The 20,600-nt window shown below is 50.6% G+C and overlaps 1 long non-coding RNA gene across 1 annotated transcript in view; it reads right to left on the bottom strand.

Moving 5' to 3' along the window:
- LOC144098268 (uncharacterized) overlaps positions 1-19,652 on the bottom strand; it is a 217,010-nt gene extending 197,358 nt beyond the window's left edge. The window contains exon 1 of the long non-coding RNA XR_013307154.1: positions 19,534-19,652. This is a non-coding gene — a long non-coding RNA (uncharacterized LOC144098268). The remainder of the gene's footprint in view (positions 1-19,533) is intronic.
- Positions 19,653-20,600: the final 948 nt, after the last annotated feature.

Here is a 20,600-nt window from a genome sequence, read left to right as displayed (position 1 = left end):
ACACAGTGGCGACTCACAAGACCCATCTCTGTATCCCCCGACCATTGGGTTGCGAGCCTGACGCGCTACCGTTAGGCCCGTTCATACGGCTCTGTTAAAGCGGGGCTCTATATTGCCCCTATGTATATTTGGGCTCTGTATGTAGTGTAGGCTTTCACATAATGATTCTGATTTTGAAAGAGCAACCAGTGTTCGCATGGACAAGAGAAACCGCTGCTGCGTAACATTCTGAAAGGCGAAGATTAAGTGTGCGCCCAGTTTTTTTCTACTCAGAGAGAATCTCGACTGAGCTTTTTATAGCGTCCAAATTGCAGCCGCTGGGGGGAAGAAACACACAACCGATTCGACCTGCGGAAGGTATCGTTGCGCGCGCTTCATAACCAGACCTTTCTGTTTCTCTCTCCGCAACGGGGTCCCCCCGTTTTCTCCCCTTTCTCGACTTCTTTTTCCATTGGCCGCTGTTCTTGCTTTCTTGTTTCTCTCCTAGCCAGCGTTTTTTTATCTCTCCTTTCAATCTCTTGATGGCAGCACTGGCCTTCTGCCCCCCTACTTCTTCCCTTTCTCCCATCGTCGCCCTTACTCTTTATGTCGTTTTTTTCTGCTGGGTGCTAATAATAATAATAATAATAATTGGTTTTGGGGGAAAGGAAATGGCGCAGTATCTGTCTGCCGGATGCTTGGATCGGCGATCATGGGATCATGGACGGGCTTCATCCACGCGACGGCTCAGGATGCGCTCCGCACAAAGACTCACGGCCTAGAAAAGAAATCACCAACGGTTATGACAATGTACTAACACTCCTAATTCAAGAGGAAAACTGTTTGCAGCCGGGATAATCACCATATTGTTTGTGTCCGTGGGCACCGGCAAGCAAGAAGCGGTGCACTTTAAAAGCGGGAGCTAGGACACTGCTCCCCCTCTGCTTTGCAACAACACTCCCGCGTGGATACAGAGTGGAGTTGAAATACATAGATGCGAAAGTGTCAAAAGAAAAGATGTGCGTGGCAGCTACCCCGCCCTACGAAGCGACGACGGTTGCTTCAGCAGCATTTGCCCGAATTCGCGATTGCATTGCGCGGTGCTGATGCCGATAACAGCGAGCGCTGTGGATTTGCTCGTAAGTGGCCACAGTGCGACTTTTAACGAGATAGCGTTAAGCTTCTCATCATGAGAAAATCCGGCGTTGTCGTCGGCGGCACTGGTGGCAGCGCTGTGGGCGAAAAATCTCCGGAGAAGCTGCCTAATTTGACAGTTAAGGTCACGTAACTTTGTGGTGTCATCGCAACCTGCACACCGGATTGTGGGCAAGCTTACCACCTTGGCAGGTGGCAATTTAGTTATTGATTGGCCACGAGAAGCTCCCCAAAATGAGCTACCTGGGTCGCACAAGCCCCACTGATGGCAGCACCTGCCATCGCAGGGGCATCGCTTAACCGCTGCGCCAGCAGTGGTATGAGGAGTCCCATGGGTCTATGAATGCAAAGTTTAGAGCGACGAATTCTGCATATGTGGGCGTTAACCCATTAAAGCTATCGCGTCGTGCACTTATGCGGGAGCTTCAGTGTACCCTACAATTTTTATAAGCACTAAACACGAATACGCTCATATCAGAGTAGAAAGTGCCTTCCAGTTGAGCCCGCTAGAGGGCAGCTTAATCCCTTTTTACTCCATTCTGTTTACAGTGTAGAGCCCCAGCTGATGTCATTTCGCTGGCCAATAAGGAACGGGCGGCGCATTACTGTGACCTTGGTTCGGCAAAAGTTAACGCACTCGTTTGGCGGTTGTTCCGTTCGCAGTTGGCGTTCGTCGTTCATTGCAAGCCATTCACCACCGGTCCGTGGAGGTCGTAGTGAAAGCCGCTGTGAACCACTCTATGCGGCCGCATAAAGAGCGAAGCGCAGACGTTGGTCGCATCTTACACCGCCCTATCCACCGAGGTGTTCGAGGGACAGGCCAGGTGGTCGCGGGCGAGTGCGCGCTGAGCACCGTGCGCGCCGCAGCCGAGACGATGAAGTCAGCGCGAGGTGCGTCCAATCGGTGCTGCACACTCTTGTTTGCGACGTACTAAGCCCATCGCGGTTGATCTCCGTAGAGCAGCGAAACGCTGTTCTCCGTCCGCACTGAGAGTCTTACAGGGCAGTGGGGGAAAAAAATGTGTCGCTCTTTAAGGCTGTCACAGAAATGAGTGGTGCACTATGAATTGCTAAAGCTACGACTCATTATGTTTCTTTTATCACGGTGAAAAATGGCGCCATTTGCTGCCGTGGTCTCCTACCAGCATGTGAGTTACGTCCTAGACAAATCGCCAAAGAGCCGAAAGTGTCACAGTGAAAGTTGTATGGAAGAAAAAAAGAAAGAAAATAAATGCGGACGGTAGCAGAGAGTGCTCGACTGTACTCGTGCTCCTGCTGCACATCCCTCGCTGGAGCCTTAAGAATAGAAAGATGGGAAAAAAATACATGACAGAATAGTGTATTTACATTACATTTCTGGAAATATTTTAATGGGTAATGTTCTTCTTTAGCAAAGACGGAGATGAAAGAGTCGACGCTCGAGACGTCATACACACCGGGGTGTTAACGCCACTCAGCGAGTAAATCACTTTCACGGGCTGAGCGCAAGAGGAAAATGAAGAAACACGGACTTGACGAACGAGGCGGAGCAGCAAATAAAGGACGCCTCTCTCCACCTGATGCCGTCGTCATTTCAGCCCTAGCGCTGAAAGAGCCTCTGGGAAGATGGCCCTAATCTCCCCGAAGGAGATCACTTCTTCCACAGGTGAGAAAGAAAGAGAGGAAGAAAATGCGGTCATTTTGTGGTGCGCCGTAAAAGTAGCCTTCGGACCGGTACTAATCGAAAGGGCTCTTATCCCTCGAGGAATGGCTGCGCAGAGGCTGGCCGCGTGTGCGCCGGGGCTGTAAAAGCTTGACGAGGCTACTCTGCTGATGGGCGTTCCCAGCTGTGGAGGCGAAGAATGCTGCACTCAAAGGAGAGGGGGAAACAGAGAGCGAGGTGATTTACTGTTCCTGCCAGAGAAAGAAATCAGAGTCGGACGTTGTAGATCGAAGAAGACGCTCTTGCGGCCGCAGGGAGAGCTCCCTCGAGCACTTTAATCTAAGGCTTCCGTGCTGATAATATAAGCTCCACAGCACAGACAACTCTCTCAATGCCTGGAGATAGGTATGCACTCTCATCGCGAAAAGACCCGCAGACACGACTGTTTACGCGTTTCGTTCAATATTTATTGCTGGTCGACATGTTTTAATTAGCGCATATATTCCAAAGCCCTTCGTTGGCCACAGTGAGGACTCAATTATAAGCCCCCTGATTTCTCTTCGACAAGATTACAGCATTATTTCACATTCGCTACTCTTTATAGGGAAAGATGATAGCATGGGTTACTATTCAGTAGAATGCGCTGCTGCTCGCTGTTTAGTGAATGTATACGCAGAGTGTAGCTGCTTTCAAAATTGTGCTGGTGTTATACCATTTTAAGTGAGGTATAGTTTCCTAACTTTTGAACTGGAAGTCTGGTGTCCAAACAACGATTTATGTCACAAAACGCTTGTTTTATCAGTGTGTTCGTTACTGTAATTTTGAAGAAACAAAAATATTTCCGCCTAATCGCAGATGGCAGTGGATGCCGCTCAGGCTATTTAATCGTTCGGCTATTCTCTAACGTGTGTCATATACACACAGGTGTGGTCTAAATCCACACACCTTTAGAGCGGGGGGGGGGGGGGGGGGGGAGCTGTTTTGGTCGCTTAAGAGGTGCCCTAAATTTCGCGTGAGGAGCTCGGCAGGAGCGTAGCTACCAAGTCGCAAAGAGTAATGGCCGTTTGGTCCCTATTTTTCACCGGTCTCAGGGCCGAGAAGGGATTCCCTGAACAACAAAATTTATACAGTAGAGAGGCGATGCAGAGGAATCGAACATCACAATTCGAGCTTCACTTAAGCATGAGAGAAGAGATCTCTTCATATCTTACGCAGTCAAGCGTGAAGTAGCGCTAGAGAAGGAATAAATGACGCCACATTCAAAACAGTCCAACCTATGAGGCTCAAAGCCGCCACGGTGCTCGGTTACGATGCTCGGCTGCTGACCCGAAAGACGCGGATTCGATCCCTGCCGCGGCGGCTGCATTTTTATGGAGGCGAAATGTTAGAGACCCTTGTGCGGTGCGATGTCAGCGCACGTTAAAGAACCCTAGGTGGTCGAAGTTTCCGGAGTCCTTCACTACGGCGTCCCTCATAGCCCAGCTGAGTCACTTTGGAGCGTTAAACCCAAAGAAAGCAAGAGCTATGAGGCTCAAGCTGACAAAGAAGAATCTCACAAGTGAATCTGGCTCGTTTTGATCCCGATATGAGCAGTGTCTGGCTTCTTTTTTGTATTTCAAATGGGATTTGCGCGCAAATTTTCCGGACGTTACAGGGTTCCACTCGTTATCATAGTTTTTCCAAAGTAAATAACTTGCTTGTCATTACAGTATAATTTAGCCTTGTTTCGGTTTCTGGATTTGGCTTATATATATAAAAAGCCCTCAAATAATTTTCGAGCTGCTTTCATAAGTGGTTGCACTCAGTCACTGCTACCGGCAAGGAATTCCAATCTGCGCTGGCTTCAGGGAAGACAGTGTGTTTAAATGTCTGCGTGCTGTAATAAAAATTGACTAAGCAATGATTGTGAGTAGGTCTGGCTCTTCGCACATTAGATGGCCTTATAACAGAAGAATTTTAAGCGAAAATAGTAACCTGCTAATTTTTCTACACGTTTCTGGTATACAAATGCAGTGCTGTTTCATCACTTGTGAACAGGAATCATGCGTATTATATTTGCTGAATATGAACCAAATGGCTTTTCTCTGGGCGCGCTCCAATTGAGTAATATACTATTGTTATTATAGGGGATCGAAGTTACAGAGGCATATTCGAGCAGTTTGGACCAAATAAATGCATTACAGGCAATCAACACTGCTTTAATCGGAACCGTCCTAAGTTTCCTCCTAATCAACCACAGTTTTCGAAGCGCTTAACTACATATGTCTGATATATGTGTCGACTTTGTAAGAATGTTTGTAAGTGTTACACCGAGATACTTATGGGCATTTACCTCTTTAACTGAACTGTCTTGAAGCAGCTAGTAAAAATTCTGAGTGCCTTTTCTTTTTTTTTGCAGTCTGTAAAAGCACCGTTTTCTCTGCGTTACGCTCGATGCCCCGTACCTTGCACAGCTTGTCAAAGTATGGAAGTGATCTTTGCGGTAAAGTACGATTATTTAGAGATTTTTTTTGTTCGCCAGTTTCAGCATGTTTCATTTTCATTCATTACAGTGTGCTCAGTTATTGTTCAAAGATTTCTCTGATATTTGTGTTCTTTATAACCCGCGGAGCTATTATACAGAAGCAGTGTCTCCGCGAATGCCAACTTGGAAAGAGCCAGGTTCCGCCTAAAGCGGTTGTCACGGCTTTTAGTCCTGCCTCAGTCCGTTAAAAAGGAGATAAACAACTAAAATCAATTTCAATTGGGATAAAATACATTCAAACAGAATGAAAAAATACCATTTGTGTGTTGCACATCCGTATCATTCCCACCACGTCTACGCCGTCCAGGTTTTTAATTTTGTTTACATTCGTACTCACTAATGGACACGCGCCACCGCTGCCCCGTCCAATTCGGTGCTTGATTTGTAGGCCGTGCAACCCACCCCGCCCTTCAAATGTGCTGGAAGGGGCCTATGCTAGTCGCGCGTGGACAAACATTCGTAATGAGCTTCTATGGGCCCAAAACGTGTGCGCACATCGCTCGCAGCGGAAGCCCGGTACCTGCGATTCATTCCAAGCCTAAGTGTCGCGGCATCGTGCACCACGTGGGAGCACTTATGGTGCGAGGCCGGTGAGCCCCGTTGCACGAAATCCGGCATGATGGGTGTGGCCTGACTTTGTTCTCCGGTGCTCTCGACACGCGTGAGTCAGCTGTCAGCAGACGGGGCTAGTGGAGGTGCAGTGCTAGGACAAAGCCCCGCGTGCGGCAGTGCGTCGTTTCCTTGCCGCGCGGATGCAGCCGAGCGCACACGGGTGCGAGAGAACTGAGAGAACGACGCCTGTTCACGGCCGCTAGACTACACCTGACGGAGTTCTGCATGTATTTCCTGAGCACACGAAATGTACCGCATGAACTAAGTCAACGGAGTCCTTACCGGAGGACGCGTCTTGAGCGAAGGTAGTGCGCGTGTAAGAGTCGAGCACATGTGTGAGATTAATACAGGCAAGAATTGCACAGAGCACGGAGTAAACCAAACGGACAAACCAGATCGCGCCCATGCTGCTTGATCTCTTTACGCAGCCCTGCTCTTCACCGCTCCCTTTCTCTCGAACACCGAGAGGCAGCTCTCTGGTTTGATTTATGGTTCATGTGTTTTAACGTCGCAAGGCGACTCAGGCTACGAGGGACGCCGTAGTGTAGAGAGAGAGAGAAAGGCAGAAAGTCAGGCTGGTTAACTAGACAGCGCCCGGTATGATACCTTACACGTAGGAAGGGGAACGGAGGGAGAGATAGAAATGGGAGAACAAAGGGATATGATCACTCCTCCTAGTGTTCTTTGTCCGTTACTTGCAGGGTACACAGGGCACACACTGATTGTTCACAATCTTGCACTCAGTCCTGAGTCCTTCAAGAACTTTAAAAGTGCCTTCAAAGCTGCCCTCTGCAATGAATGCTTACTCCAAGGACCCAGAATCTTGAATTCAGTAAGGGGCCGGGAATCTAAACGGCGGAGTGTTGAAGCCAGGAGTGCCCGCTCACGCTGAAACCGAGGGCAGTTGCAAAGAAGGTGTTCTATAGTTTCGTCGCACCCACACAACTCACACGCAGGAGAGTCTGCCATTGCGATTAATTGGGAGTACGCATTTGTGAACGCCACTTCAAGCCACAGGTGACACAACAGCGTAGCATCGCAGCGGGAGAGGCCGCATGGAGGACCGAGTCGGAGCTAGTAAGGGGTCAAGGCGGTGCAGACGGCATCTGGAGTTGCTAGTAGAGGACCATGACGCTAAAAGCTCTCTTCGGCTAAGCATTCTCAGATGTCTTGCTGCGTCGGTTCTTGTCAACAGTATCGGGACAAAGTTGGCACTGCCGTGAGCCGCTCGAGCTGCAGCGTCAGCTGCGTCGTTTCCAACAATGCCAGAGTGTCCCGTTATCACTGGAAGACGATGCCATGACCCTCTTCCTGCGCCTGGTGTTGGAGATGTCTTAATTCAGCTACAAGTTGATAGTTTTCGCCATGGCGTAAAGCAGAATTAAGACACTGCAGGGCTGCTCTTGAGTCGCAGAACACAGCCCATTTGTGGGGTGTTTGTGCACCGATGTACTGCACAGTCACACGAAGAGCGGACAATTCTGACCCGGTGGAGGTTGTCCGATGCGAAGTTTCCTGAGTAATACCGGTCTGTCTCGCAGGAATGACCACGGCGTAGGGTGAAATTGTACCTGAGACCGAACCATCTGTATACACATGAGTGCGGTCACTATATGCGGCGTGGAGTAGGTAGAGTCTCAATGTTTAATGGCCGGTGTCGATAAGTTCGATTTTTTCGTTATGCCCGGAATTGTAAGGCGCACCCATGGCTCCCGCAGACACCACGGCGCAGAGGAAGGCCGTGCTGCCGGGGTGAACTGCGATGGTATGGGCGACTGGTGGGCTGCTATAACATTTGAAAACGCTGCGTGTGGTCTCTGATTCGCTACTGACACAAGGTGGTGCTTGGGAATCCTTGTTAGATGCCGTGTGTGAATCCGCAGGGTGTCAAGGGTTATATACGTCGAGAGTGGGTAGTCCTGGGCGATTGCAATGGTAGTAACTGTTGATGCGCTGCGAGGGAGACCCAGGCTTGTGCGAAGTGCCTGACCTTGTATAGTTTAAAGGGCACGCAAATTCGTCTTGCATGTGCTTGAAAGCACTGGCGCACTATACCGCAAAAATCCCAAAATGAGTGCTCTGTAGAGTTGCAGCATTGATAGAATTGACACTCCGCATGATTTGCCACCAAGAAATCTGAGCAGGTGTGTGATAGAGATTATTTTTTTCTTTACAATGCGGCAATGCGGGCTCCATGATAAATTCCGATCTATAACAATTCCTAAAGAACGATGAGATGCACGATAGGCAATGACATGGCCGTCAATAGTTAGCGAATAACAAGTCATACTTTTGTGCGTGAAAGCCACTATAGCGCACTTCTCGGCTGACACCCTCAGACCTTGCTCTAAGAGATAAGAGGAAGTTATGGTTGCTGCCCTCTGAAGTCTTGCTCGCACCTGGAGATGCGGCACAGAGGAGGCCCAGATGCAGATGTCATCGGCATACATAGAGATATGGACGGTATTAGGTAAGTACTCCTGGAGTCTTATCAGTGTAAGATTAAACAAAGTAGTACTGAGCACTCCGCCCTGGGGCACGCCCCGGTTGGTGTAATGCACAGGTGTGGAGCCATCTTGACACATAATAAAAAATGTCCTTTTGGTCAGATAGCTTCGGATCCACCTAAATATCCGTCCACCGATTCCAACAGCCTCTAGCGCATCAAGGGTGGCCTCTTGTGTCACGTTACCGTATGCATCTTTGATGCCAAGAAAAAGTGCCGCGCACATGCGCTTCTGGCGTTTCTGTTGCTGTACTGTGGACACGAGATCAATGACGTTGTCTATAGAAGAGCGACACCATCGGAAACCCGCCATGGCATTAGGATACACGTTATTGGGCTCAAGGTACCACTCAAGACGCGCCAGAAGCATTCTTTCTATGACTTTACCCCCACAACTGGCCAAAGCTATTGGCCTGTATGATGACAGGTCGAGCGGGGATTTCCGTGGTTTTAGTAATGGTATCATGCGACTAGATTTCCACTGGGGAGGAACAATTCCGTCTTGCCACGAGTGGTTGTAAAGGCTGAGTAGCTCTCTACGCGCGTCGTGGCCAAGGTGGCACAGCGCAGCATATGTAATGCCGTCTGGACCTGGTGCAGACGAACGCTTACATTCTGCAAGGGCAGCATCAAGTTCCTCACGAGTAAAGACAACTTCTATCGCTGAATCCCGTGATGCAGGAGGAACACGCTTGGAACCCGAGGTAGTCGCTGCACCCGAGATTGTCCTGCAGAAGTCAGTTGCAACTTCAATCTGGTGACGGTTTTGATGTAGAGCCAACGCATAGAAAGGCTGTCTTTGCTGTGGAAGCGTTCGAAGCCCCCGCACTGTCCGCCAAATGAGGGACATGGGCTTTCGAGGATACAGAGATTGACAGAATGACTTCCAGCGCTGTTCCGCCAGCGTGTCCATTCGTCGCTTGATTTTCCTATGCACACGACGCGCCTCTCTAAGGTCCCTTACGCATTTGGTCCGTCTTTAACGTCTTTCTGCACGCCGACGAATAGCACGTAGGCGATCTAATTCGACATCAAATTCGGTGCGCATTCTAGTTGACGTGAGGAAGCCTCTAGCAGCCTTCATTGCTGTTGCTATAATGTCCTCCAAACTGGAAGTGATGGCTTTTTTACACGCCTCTTCCATTCGAGTTTTAAATGCCGTCCAATCGATGTGCGCGTGTTTAGTTGGGCCGGATGCCACAAGACCTGGAATCTTCAGGTACGTTGGTATGTGGTCACTCCCGTGGGTCTCCACATCACAAAACCACAGGACACGCCGGCGCAGGGACCGCGAAACTAGCGTCAGGTCTAGGCAACTGCTGTATGAACTGCCTTGCAGGTATGTCGGGCTGCTGTCATTCATTACGGAAAGTTCATTACGGCAGGATCCCGCCCTCTGGCATTGACTATAGGACTTCCCCACAGTTGGTGGTGGACGTTGACATCTCCGCTAATAATCCAAAGAGCCCGGGTTGCCTCTATAATTGTCTTCAACCTCTCGCAGTCCAATTGAGAGGAGGGGGAGACATACGCCGCAATCAGTGTGAACTCTATGGATCCGTTTTTGACTATGAAACACACGTACTGATTGTCATTGTGGGGTTGAACTGGGCAGCAAACGTACGTTATGTCGGTGCGGATGTAGAACAAAACTTTGCTGCGCTCCCGGCATGTCGGAGCAAAGAAGGGCTCGTACCCGGAAAGCCTGATTGCTTGGGATAAGTTAGGTTCACAGATGACTAATATCGGAAAGTGGTTGTTTAAAACATATTGCCGGAAACTTGCGATTCGTGACTTTAGGCCTCTTGCGTTCCAGTGGAAGACCGCAGCGCACCTGAATTCCTCACTAAACGTGGGAAGCTGGCTAGCCATTATGTTTTAAAGATCTTGCAGTGCTGGAACCAGAGAGTACAGCCCCAGTAAGACGCTTCGGGCAGTTGACGATTGCAGGGCCTGTATCAGAGGGCGAATGGCGTTGACCACCATCCTGAGGATCACGAGGGCTTGGCGATCTTGCTCTGGGAGCCCTTCTCTAACGACAGGTGATCTCGGCGATAGGAGCTTGCGCTGAGAAGGCTCAGCAGGACGTAACGGTGGAAGCGCTGGCCAAGCATCCGCACACGAAGAGGTCTGATTATCCTTGGCGATATTTCGCGGACTGGACACACTTGTACGTGGCGGCACGGGAGGAGGTTGAGAAGGAGGTGCCGTGGGCTCGTCGATGTGGTTGCATTTTGTGATACACTTTCTTGAGTTCTTCTTGCGGCGAGAACGCCTTTTCCGAACAGCCGCGGCAGCTTCACGGCGCGTAGAATTGTCCCGAACCAATTGCTTTAGAACGACACGCTCGTTTTTTAATTTTTTTATTATTACTTGGTTTTGGGGGGAAAGGAAATGGCGCAGTATCTGTCTCATATATCTTTGGACACCTGAACCGCGCCGTAAGGGAAGGGTAAAGGAGGCAGTGAAAGAAGAAAGGAAGAAAGAGGTGCCGTAGTGGAGGGCTCCAGAATAATTTCGATCACCTGGGGATCTTTAACATGCACTGACATCGCACAGCACACGGGCGCCTTAGCGTTTTACCTCGTTTTTTAAGCGCGGACAATTCTTTGATGAGGCGTCATGATGCCCGTTGCAGTTGGCACACTTAAGCACTTGTGCATTACATGACTCAGCGCTGTGAGCTCCGGCACAACTAGAGCACACTCTCGTGTTGTCGCTGACCCCGCTCACATGACCCAGTTTCAAACATTTGTGGCACTGCAGGGGTTTCGGAATGAATGGCCGCACGGCATGACGGAAGTGGCCTACCTTCACCTGTGATGGAAGGTCGTCGCCTTGGAACAAAATCTTCACACATCGGTCATTGCCCAGACGAGATACCCGTAGAATTACGGCGCCATCATTTGCGGGCTTCACGAGTATGGGCAAATCATCTCGCGTGATAGCCTCGTCGACATCATAAATTACGCTGGAAGAGGAGTCGTTCCCGCCGATGGGGATAACAGTGCGTACCGATAATCCGCCGAGCTGAGTTATGGCCCGCAGTGGTTCCCACGCAGACGCATGGTGGACATCAACGGCTACAATGTTCTTCCGCGCATTCACTCGAACGCCTTTGATTTCATTAGGCACGAGGGCCTCGAGTTATACAGAGACGACTTGCCTGTTAAGCCGCCTCATGTTGTCGCTTGGCTGCACAGGAAGGATGAGGATGGTGTGTGCCGGTGTGTTGCCACTTGTTTTTACAGTGGACTCACTGGATGACGACCCGGCTCTTAGCAGTCTTCTCTTGGTGCTCCGGCTGAGGTAAGTCTCAAAGCCGTCCTCACTGCTGGCCTCGCTGAGGTGATCGATGGTGTCATCGGTGTCGGGGTCGCTCGGACGGCTGCACCGCTTCCTCGACGAGCTCGAGGAGGAGGCCGCCAGGCCATTCGGATGCCCCGAAGGTTTCAGATCCATCGCCATATGATGGGGGACACGCAAAAACACAGAAAAAAGCAGGAGACTGACAAAGCGTTCCACAAGGATGCACTTCGTCGTCTTCCTCCTGGTGAAGAACCCCAGGTCGTGGAAATAATCCGCAGTGTAGAGCTTCAGATTATTTCCACGACCTGGGGTTCTTTAACGTGCAATGACATGACAGAGTACAAAGCACTCTGGCATTTCGATTGGCATGGTGCCACCTCGCAACCAGCGCTTTTGCCACTCCACTTTTCTACACATATCTCCGTCTGCCCTCTGCACGCCTAACCTTACTGTACTGTTATGATCGCTCCACCCTTCTCCACATAGTCTTGCAATGCTCGGTTGTCCCATATATGGAACATATACCTGATTCCAGTTCAGTCTCAGTAGGAGTAGCGGATGACCGACGTCAGGGCCGCTGGCAAGCAATGGCTGGTGTAGCTCGGAGGTGGCGATGAAGTTTAATGGAACGATGGAAGATGTTTTCGAACAGCATCATGCCGCAATTTGTTGTCGTCTACAAAAGGTGGTGTCGAAGGCCGTTTTAAAATCCAAGCACTTTCGCCCAGCAGAAGCCGAGCACCAGGCCAGGGGAAAGCTTGCACCCTTTTGAAGCCGGCGGATGTCCGGCAGCACTGGTGAACGAGCTCCGAGCCTTCCGCAGACCACTGGGCTTCCGCTGCGGTAGCGCGGTGGAACGCTGGGTAGAACGCGTCGAGGCTGTGGCGGCCAGCTTAAGGTGTCGGATTAGGGGCACCACCCTGGAGAACATGTGAAACAATTTCGTGGAAATAAAAAGTTCATTACTGCTGTTGAACCTAAAACTAATTTTAAAGCGAAAGCTTTACTGGCCTAGCCAAGTCAGGGTAATCGGCACCGCAATGTGACCAAGAGGAAGAGCGGCGGTGATGTGGCAGCCCTACCACGTCACCTACCACGTGACCTACCACGTCACTCGCCGCCGCCGTGACGACCGCCGCACGGACCGCCGCCTTGGCAGCTGTGACTAGCCACGTGACTAACCACGTGACTCACCGTTTGCTGGAAAAATGAGGCCAGCGAGTTTTTTGCTCTGATGCTTCGAATGTCTTGACTCCATCGCTTGCCTGCCTGGCCAGGACAGAGAGGGCGTCAAGGTTGCCCAATGGTGCGGCCCCGCTCACGGGATGCCTGACCACCCACCAAACGCAACGGGCTCCGACCGCCGGAGACAGGATAACCTAACCCGGGGTCAGCTACCTCTGGCCCCTCCACGACTTTCAGGATTTGTTTCCAACCTGCCAGCTACTAACCATCAAGTGCTTTTCGCGGTTTTCCAGACACCGGAAGTATGTGTGGTGTGTCCGGCCAGTAGAGGCTTAGGTCATCAGCCTATCCGCCCTCCGGCCTTCGGCAGCATGACCTAACACCTCAGGTGGGACCCACCTGTGCTTCCAACCAACCAACCTTCCATTTATTTTCTCCCCTGGCTTGCTCCACGCCTACTGAGGAGGGCGTGTTCAAGGCTGGGCTGACCGGGACACAAACCAAGAACGTTGCTTAGGGTGAGATGACCCGAGCCTTCTCTGCCGGTACTCCACAACATCGACGATTTTTTCGCTGGTCGTACTACGCCCCCTACTTCGGCGTCCCGCAATGACCGCTATGGCCCCGCGGTCAGCCGTGAGGCTCCTTCCCCGAGGCATCGCTTCCGAGGAGCCCGGCTGCCACAAACCTCCGAGCGGACCTGGCCTCTCCGTAACCAGAAACCGGCGCGTCGGTCGCCAGACGTGCCTGCCCTCGCGTGCGGAGGCGAGTAGCATGTGTTTTAAAACCTTTTGAACTTTGACACATGCCTTCCGTGCTGGATTTTGTGTGTCCAGCCTGGGTGTGTCCCCAGGCCTGCCTCCTCTCAAGTATCTGACCACAGGAGCTGGGCTGGCCCTCAAAGTCAGCTGGGGGTCGCTGCCACTCCCATGAGGTTTCGCATCCCCAGAGGATGGGCCCCGGCCTTCCCATCCCCACCCCTGGCGTTGCACCTGAACGAAGCCTAGTAGCCAAAATTTCACCGGCCCGTATCTAGTGGCAGGGGGGAGGGTGGGAATTTACAGAATTTAAAATTCTGCAAAAAAAAACAACACCGTTGAAGGTGGTAACCTTCCGCCGCCACGAGCGAGGGATATGTATACCATCTGTGATGAAATGAGCAGCAACTGGAATACTGTAGAGTAAAACTTCGTCAATTCGAATTAAATAACCATTTATTCCTACTCCTCAGCCTCGGTTAATTCAGATCATCCGCGCTGCTGTCACAGTCCTGCCGAACGTCCCTGTAAGACTATGGCGACGGGGGCTCGTTTATTCGGACGCCCAGGGGCTGGCATCGGTCAATTCTGACGGGCTCCCAAAAAGTGGTGCCGTGTTGCGCTATGATGCCGTGCACGACTAACCGATCGCCCAAACATTCGTTTCCAGGCCTGAACTGCATGTTACATTTCTTACCGGCGCCCCTCTGACATGCGCGCAACTGCAGGTGCTTTCAGGATCGGCAGGCCCCCGCCGGTAGGCCGATAGTCTGGCCGCGTAGTTTCGTTTTTGGAGCTTCGCCGCCAGCCCGAAGCGCCGGCGGCTATCGGCTCCGCTTATCAGTCAGCCAAGCTATGCGCCGTTTAAAACGACGATTGCATTGTCGCGGACATTTTTGTATGTTTGTTTGTTTGTTGAAAGCATCTTAATGGCCGCTGCAGCAAGACTGAAACAACTGCGAGCGGCCCTCAATTCAGTCTGCGTGATACTTGCGTTCTTCCAGCGTGCTGAAATTCCGCGGTTCGCAGTTTATGCGTATCTTCACGTGCGACGCCACGTGTGAAGGAGCTTCAGTGCTGTCGCGTCGTGGACTGGCGACGAAACGCGACGTTTAAGAAAAAATTGTGTGCTGGCTTCGCTACACCCCCCCCCCCCCCCCCCCCTCTGGTCCCCAGGTTCCTACGAATTTGAAAACCCTAAGGTTGGCAGGTATGCCAATGTCATCCCTTACGTACACGACTACAGTTTGTCAGAAACAGTCACGTGATAGCTACCATCAAAGCGGCACCGTCCGGTCGACACCTTTTGGGAATGCAGAAGCGGGACCTGGATGTTATGCGCTCCGTCGAAACCACATTGCCGTTGCTGTTTGATAAGTCCAATGGCTGGGCTTGTTGGTTCCGCATGCCAGACTTCAGCAGAGCGCACAATAAAGTACGCGCGTGGACCCAAATACATCAAAAAGGGTTGTCTTTATGTCCTTGCCTGTTCATTATTTGTGTGCTGTGGTGAAGTGAAGCACTTTCTGTCTTTTTGTTTCTTTTTTCCGGATTTTTTTCTCTTGTGGCAGTATGACCCGGACACGTAGGCATGTCGCCACAAAGTCCATTGGGTCTGGCCTGCGGCCCACTGTTTCGCAGCCGCCATGGCAAGAAGCATCCATCAATGTCGGTGGCAGCCTAGAAATCGACACGCCTCGCGGCAATGATATTCGGCACAGCGCCAACCATTTCGGAAACACAGCACACACAGCGAAAGAAAATGAAAGAAACCCTTTTATTCACTTGACGGATCCGCGAGAGAGTAATGGAAAACGAGGGTGAGGGGGGGGGGGGGGGGGGCTGCTTCCCTTATTCGAATGCAAGCCACTGGTAGAAGACAGGCTCGTCCGAGGAAAGCTTATATGCAGACAATTCGTCGAATAGAGCGACTCGCAGAAAAAAAAAATGGTCGAAGGGGCAGTCAGCTCTAATACCGCCGAAAGTGACTTCTTAGAATGTTTAGAACGTATGGCGAGTGGAACATATGGAAGCGAACGTTATCAGCTACCGACGTATTTTACTTTTTTTTTTGTAGTGCTGCGCAATTTTCTTTTTGGGAGCCAGAGGGAGGCAGTTCCCTGTCCTCATAACACTGCGTCATCTCTCATCGTCACAGCAGCGCGTTCTATTGTAACGGTGTACTTAAAATGGTCGCCTGTTGCCGTATCGTAAACGTAGCATTGAAATTAAACTGACTAAGGAAGATTCCCCCAATCTCTCAATTTCCAGTAACATTATTTGTGCCTAAGTTTAGACCTGTCTGCTGTAGGTTCAAAATGTTCCAACAGGACCGATTTTGCACAGACATAAGAACGAGGTAACTATAGTGCAGATTACGTGGAGGCTAGAAAGAAAAATACGACTGTCGAGAATTTGAAACGCGTCCACAACTGCAGAAGGGGAACGCTGTCGTGTGCAGGATCGAGCAAGACAACATACAGATCAAGCAAAACAAACGGAGCTATGTCTGTAGCTGAAAGGTAAAAAGCTAATAAGAAACTAAAACCCAAAGAAAAACACACACTCAACACGCGCACAACACTACGGATTAAAGGGAAAAGTTCAACCGAACTTTAGCGTCCCAGGTGAAGCGGGGATGCCTTGCAGACAGGGCGGACGCAGGTGAATCAACTGCGACGCGTCGAAGGAATCGGCGGAAGAGAGACGGGTGGAGCGGAAAGGACCACAGCAAGACGCCGGTGGACTCCCGTCAGCCGCCCCGAGAACTTGGCAACAGCAAGAAAAGCGTAGCCAGGACCCGTCGACGGCGTCACGAAACGCCGTAAAGTTTATGCAGGTGATCCAAGGCCAAAAATGGCCCTTTACATAGGTGGAGTCCTTAGTCCGGGACCCCGCTGGCTGAGGCCGCTACTCGCGCCCGTTGGACTAGAGCCCTTTGAGACTCCAGCCCCGAGCAATTGAGCAGGGCTGCCTCCCATGCCTCTCGAGAAGGGGAAGGGTTTGGGGGAAGAGAAGGACTCTTCTGACAGGCCTAAACCACGTGGAAGTTATCGTACACTTCCCCAGAGTAAGAGTAGCACCCATAAATTTTGGGGTGAAAATGTTTCGCTCTTGCAGGACACAACAAAGAGTCGGTCTGCAGGCGCTTGAGAGCTCGCTCATCGGCTTCACTCAGGCCCTCAGCGGGGACGCGGGGACGGGGGAAAAGCCCGTGCCGTTCGCAATAGAATTGCAGAATTCCCATGAACCGCAGAAGCGGTTGTTGAAATCTCTGAGCCGGAGGAGCCTGGATGAGGTGCCTGGTAGGCACGCGCTCGGGCAGCAGCGTCCGCAGCGTCGTTACCTATGGTGGCCCGGAGTGCGTTTAAGTGAAAGGTCTGGTTCCCTTAGTGCCAATTTTACAATATGGTAAGCAAAGGTAAAACCTCGCCTGACAGGTAGTGTTCACAGGCTCGAGGCAAATCTGTGATCACCTGCGAATTCGTGTGCGAGGCGGCAAGTGCAATGGCACCTATTTAGAGCTCGATATCAGAGGCCGTTAACGTGTTGGTCCCGGTGAACGGCGACGGGCCTGCCGCGTCAACGTACTTTGGTTGAATCCGTGTTGTTGTTCGAGGGCCCCAGCGCGCGCCTGTCGTCTGCCTTCGTGTGTTTGCGTGTCCATGTTGCCCGGGACTGGAAGGACCCAGAGCATGTGGTGCCGTAGCTCCGAAATACGACACGCATCCTCTGGAGTGCACTCGTGTTGGGTGCGCAGGCGGTCTAGCAGGCGACGCGCGGATGCCGTCTACGAGAGTCGCGTATACGAGGTGGGCCTGCCGTAACTCCTGGTAGGAGTTGAGCACCCCAACGCCGAAAACTTAGCGTTGCACGTGGCTACTGGCAGCTCCAGTGCTCGCTTTGTAGCCTTTCTAAAAATTCGAGGTCACTGTGGTAACCCGCATTGGAGTAAGGCGAAAGCATTGAAGCCTCCTCGGCGCTCGTCGCCTCTATTTTCTCGTTTTTGCCTCTATTGCCCCTATTTTCCTGAGAATTTGTGCAATTCATCTAATTCCCACCACGATTCGTTCCAAACTTTCAAACTTGGCGCCGCATGTTGGCCCCGCTCACACTTCTGGTCACGTGGCAGTACACTTCCGGCGTTTAAATTTAGTGCCACTTTTGCCTTGGTTGCAGCCACTTTTTGCACAGTTTTGGCTCTAATTAATTCACTATTAATCCGATCGTCACCAATTATTTTGCGCCGCATCCTGGCATCATCCTCCTTTGATTATAACCACTTTTTAGACATTGTCTCCTTCTAGTTCCCCGCAATGGCTGCGGACACGTTGTGGCGACACGAAACCGCCGACAGAGCCTAGTGAAGCTTTCGCTTTAATAATGGCGTCGATTCGTGTCTCGTGTTGTTTCGTAGTGCGAAGGTGGGGAACGGTGTAGAGGATCCTGCTGGTCACGAGGGCATGGGCGAGCCGAAGCGCGTTTCTGCCCTGCAATCCGGCGCGTGTGTTTGAAACGCGATGGATTTGCGTCCGACCTGTTCGCCTACGCGCTTGAGTTTGGCGATAGTGGAATCCGGGCTGAGCCGGTTATGGATGAACAGTCCCAGTATGCGGAGTTCCCGACCGCCTTGATAGGATCTCCCGTCAGAGAGATTCGCAAACTGGTGTTGTCTTTCGAATTGGTTCTGATGTGCAGAAGTTTCGATTTCGCGGGAGCACATTGGAGACCACAGTGGATAGCGTAGCTATCGACTATGGTGGCGGCCCGCTGGAGGCTGTCCTCCATTTCCCCAATGTTTCCTTCCGTAGTCCAAATTGTTATATCATCCGCGTAGAGTGCGTGATGGATGCCTCCTACCCGGGCCGATGGCTGTCGAAGCCGCATCAGGGCAATGTTGAAAAGAAGCGGTGACAAGACCGCCCCTTGAGGTGCACGCTGTGTATTCCTTGTCCATTGTTCCTTTTGCGCTGTTTATTCTGAGATCAGCGCCCTTTGTATATGGTCCGTATTCGTCGTCCCCGATCTTGAGGAGGCCCTGAAGCTTCGAGAGAAAGTTTTGTGCATAGGCGAATGCCTTGCGCCCAGAATCAAAGGGCCTCTTTGTCTTTGTTCTAAAATTGTGTAACTTTCACTACTCGTTTAACTTCCTGCTGAACATTAGGTTTGTGGGCTCGTCAAGGTGCTCATCGGCAGCTTTTTTCTACAACCCCACCATCTCTAATGTAACGTGAAAATGATTTGATTTGATTGGTTGTGTATTGATAGCGAATGCAATAAATGATATTTCACGAGACAGTGAGAGTAGAAGCACATCGCTCGCTATTTTCATGCAATCAAATTTCACCGGCAGCAATAATTGAAATTAGTTTTCCTGACTTTCGAGTGCAATTTCCATTTTTGAACGAGGAAGTTGTCAGCGACCTTTGGGGTGCGCATTTGACAAATCCTGGCGTTTAGCTATTAGAATTGTCAGCTAGCGTGGCACTTCTAACAAAATTTTGGGCATGTCCGCATAAAATTACCGATGGCGTTTTCTGGAGTAAAACTAACTAATTGGCTTTCTTGAGTCTTGAATGTAGTATTTAGGGTGGCTAGTCTTTGATTCCTGTAGAAATAAGAATCTGAGCCTGGAAGTGTTAAATTCACAGTGCACCACTGGTACTCCCCTTAGTTCACAAGAAAGAGACATTATGTGCCGTGAAAACGGCCTTCTTTTCAACATCATCAAAAAGCTTCTAACCCAAGGGGCTGTGTTATATTCTTGGTCGACCTGTAAATACGGTATGCGCTAATTTTTTACCCACTCTGTGCAGCTAAAGCAAGGACGTTCCAATCAAAAGTGAGAAAGGGACCGACTCACCTCAAAGCACCACAACGGCAGAGTACACGGCTCTCTACTGCTCCAGAAAAACATCCATCCAACCTTTGTTTCCACATAACTGCAGCGTAAAAAATTACGAGCACAAAAAAGGGGAGAAACACATATAACACGGACAAAAGCTGCACTCACAACTGATTTTATTTCGCCAGGAATGGGAAATATAAAGGTTCCGACGCGGATGCGCGCGCAGCAAGTACACGTACCTCGATCACAAAAACCAAAAAAACAAAAAAAAACCAAATCTAAAAAACTAAAAACAAACTTTATCACACCGTGAAACCCATCTTATCGCCTGGCAGAGAAAAGGTCACATTCCGCTTTATACAGATGAACAGAAGTATCGCTTACGCAAAAAACGCCCTTTTTCTTTGTATGGAAAGCTTCCAGTAGTTCTCGTGCAGTTTGATCTTTGCTTTTGCCTAGAATCCTTGCACCTTCAAAATGCGGCGAACAATCCTGACAAGACCTGCAATGTTTAACTAAATTAACATCTTCATCTCTCTCTAAATTTCTTTCATGCTCCCTCAATCGATCGTTGACACATCTGCCAGACTGGCCGACATAGGCTTTTCCGCATGACAGCGGAATTTCATAGACCACTCCTGCCTGGCACTCTACATGGGGCTTAGTATGCTTTTTCCCGCAGCCAGTTTTTGTTGCCTCCTTACCGGAGATGCGAGGGAATAGTTGGCCGAGCTTTTTCGGAGCTGAAAAAACCAGCGGCACCCCAAACCTGTTCGCTACTTTCTTCAAGTTATGCGAGACTGTGTGCAGGTAGGGGGCTACTTCCGGACGCACAGTGCGCTCAACTTCCCTTGTCTTCGAGGACGTCGCCTTCTTCTTCACCTTTTTCAGGAGGGTTTCCGCAACAGCCGTCACGAACGACTGGGGGTAGCCCGAGTCCAATACTCTTGCCAATTGGCCGTCAAAGCTGGTCTGCATTTCATGTTCGCACGATTTATCTAGTGCAAATTCTAGGCATAAGTTCACAATGCTTCTTTTAACTTTTTTAATTTTAATTATTCGTGCGAACATGAAATGCAGAC

The sequence above is a fragment of the Amblyomma americanum genome, chromosome 7 (assembly GCF_052857255.1).
Source record: "Amblyomma americanum isolate KBUSLIRL-KWMA chromosome 7, ASM5285725v1, whole genome shotgun sequence".
NCBI classification, from domain to species: Eukaryota; Metazoa; Arthropoda; class Arachnida; order Ixodida; family Ixodidae; genus Amblyomma; species Amblyomma americanum.
Note: the sequence above shows the minus strand (reverse complement) of the source record. Positions and strands in the feature narration are given on the sequence as shown.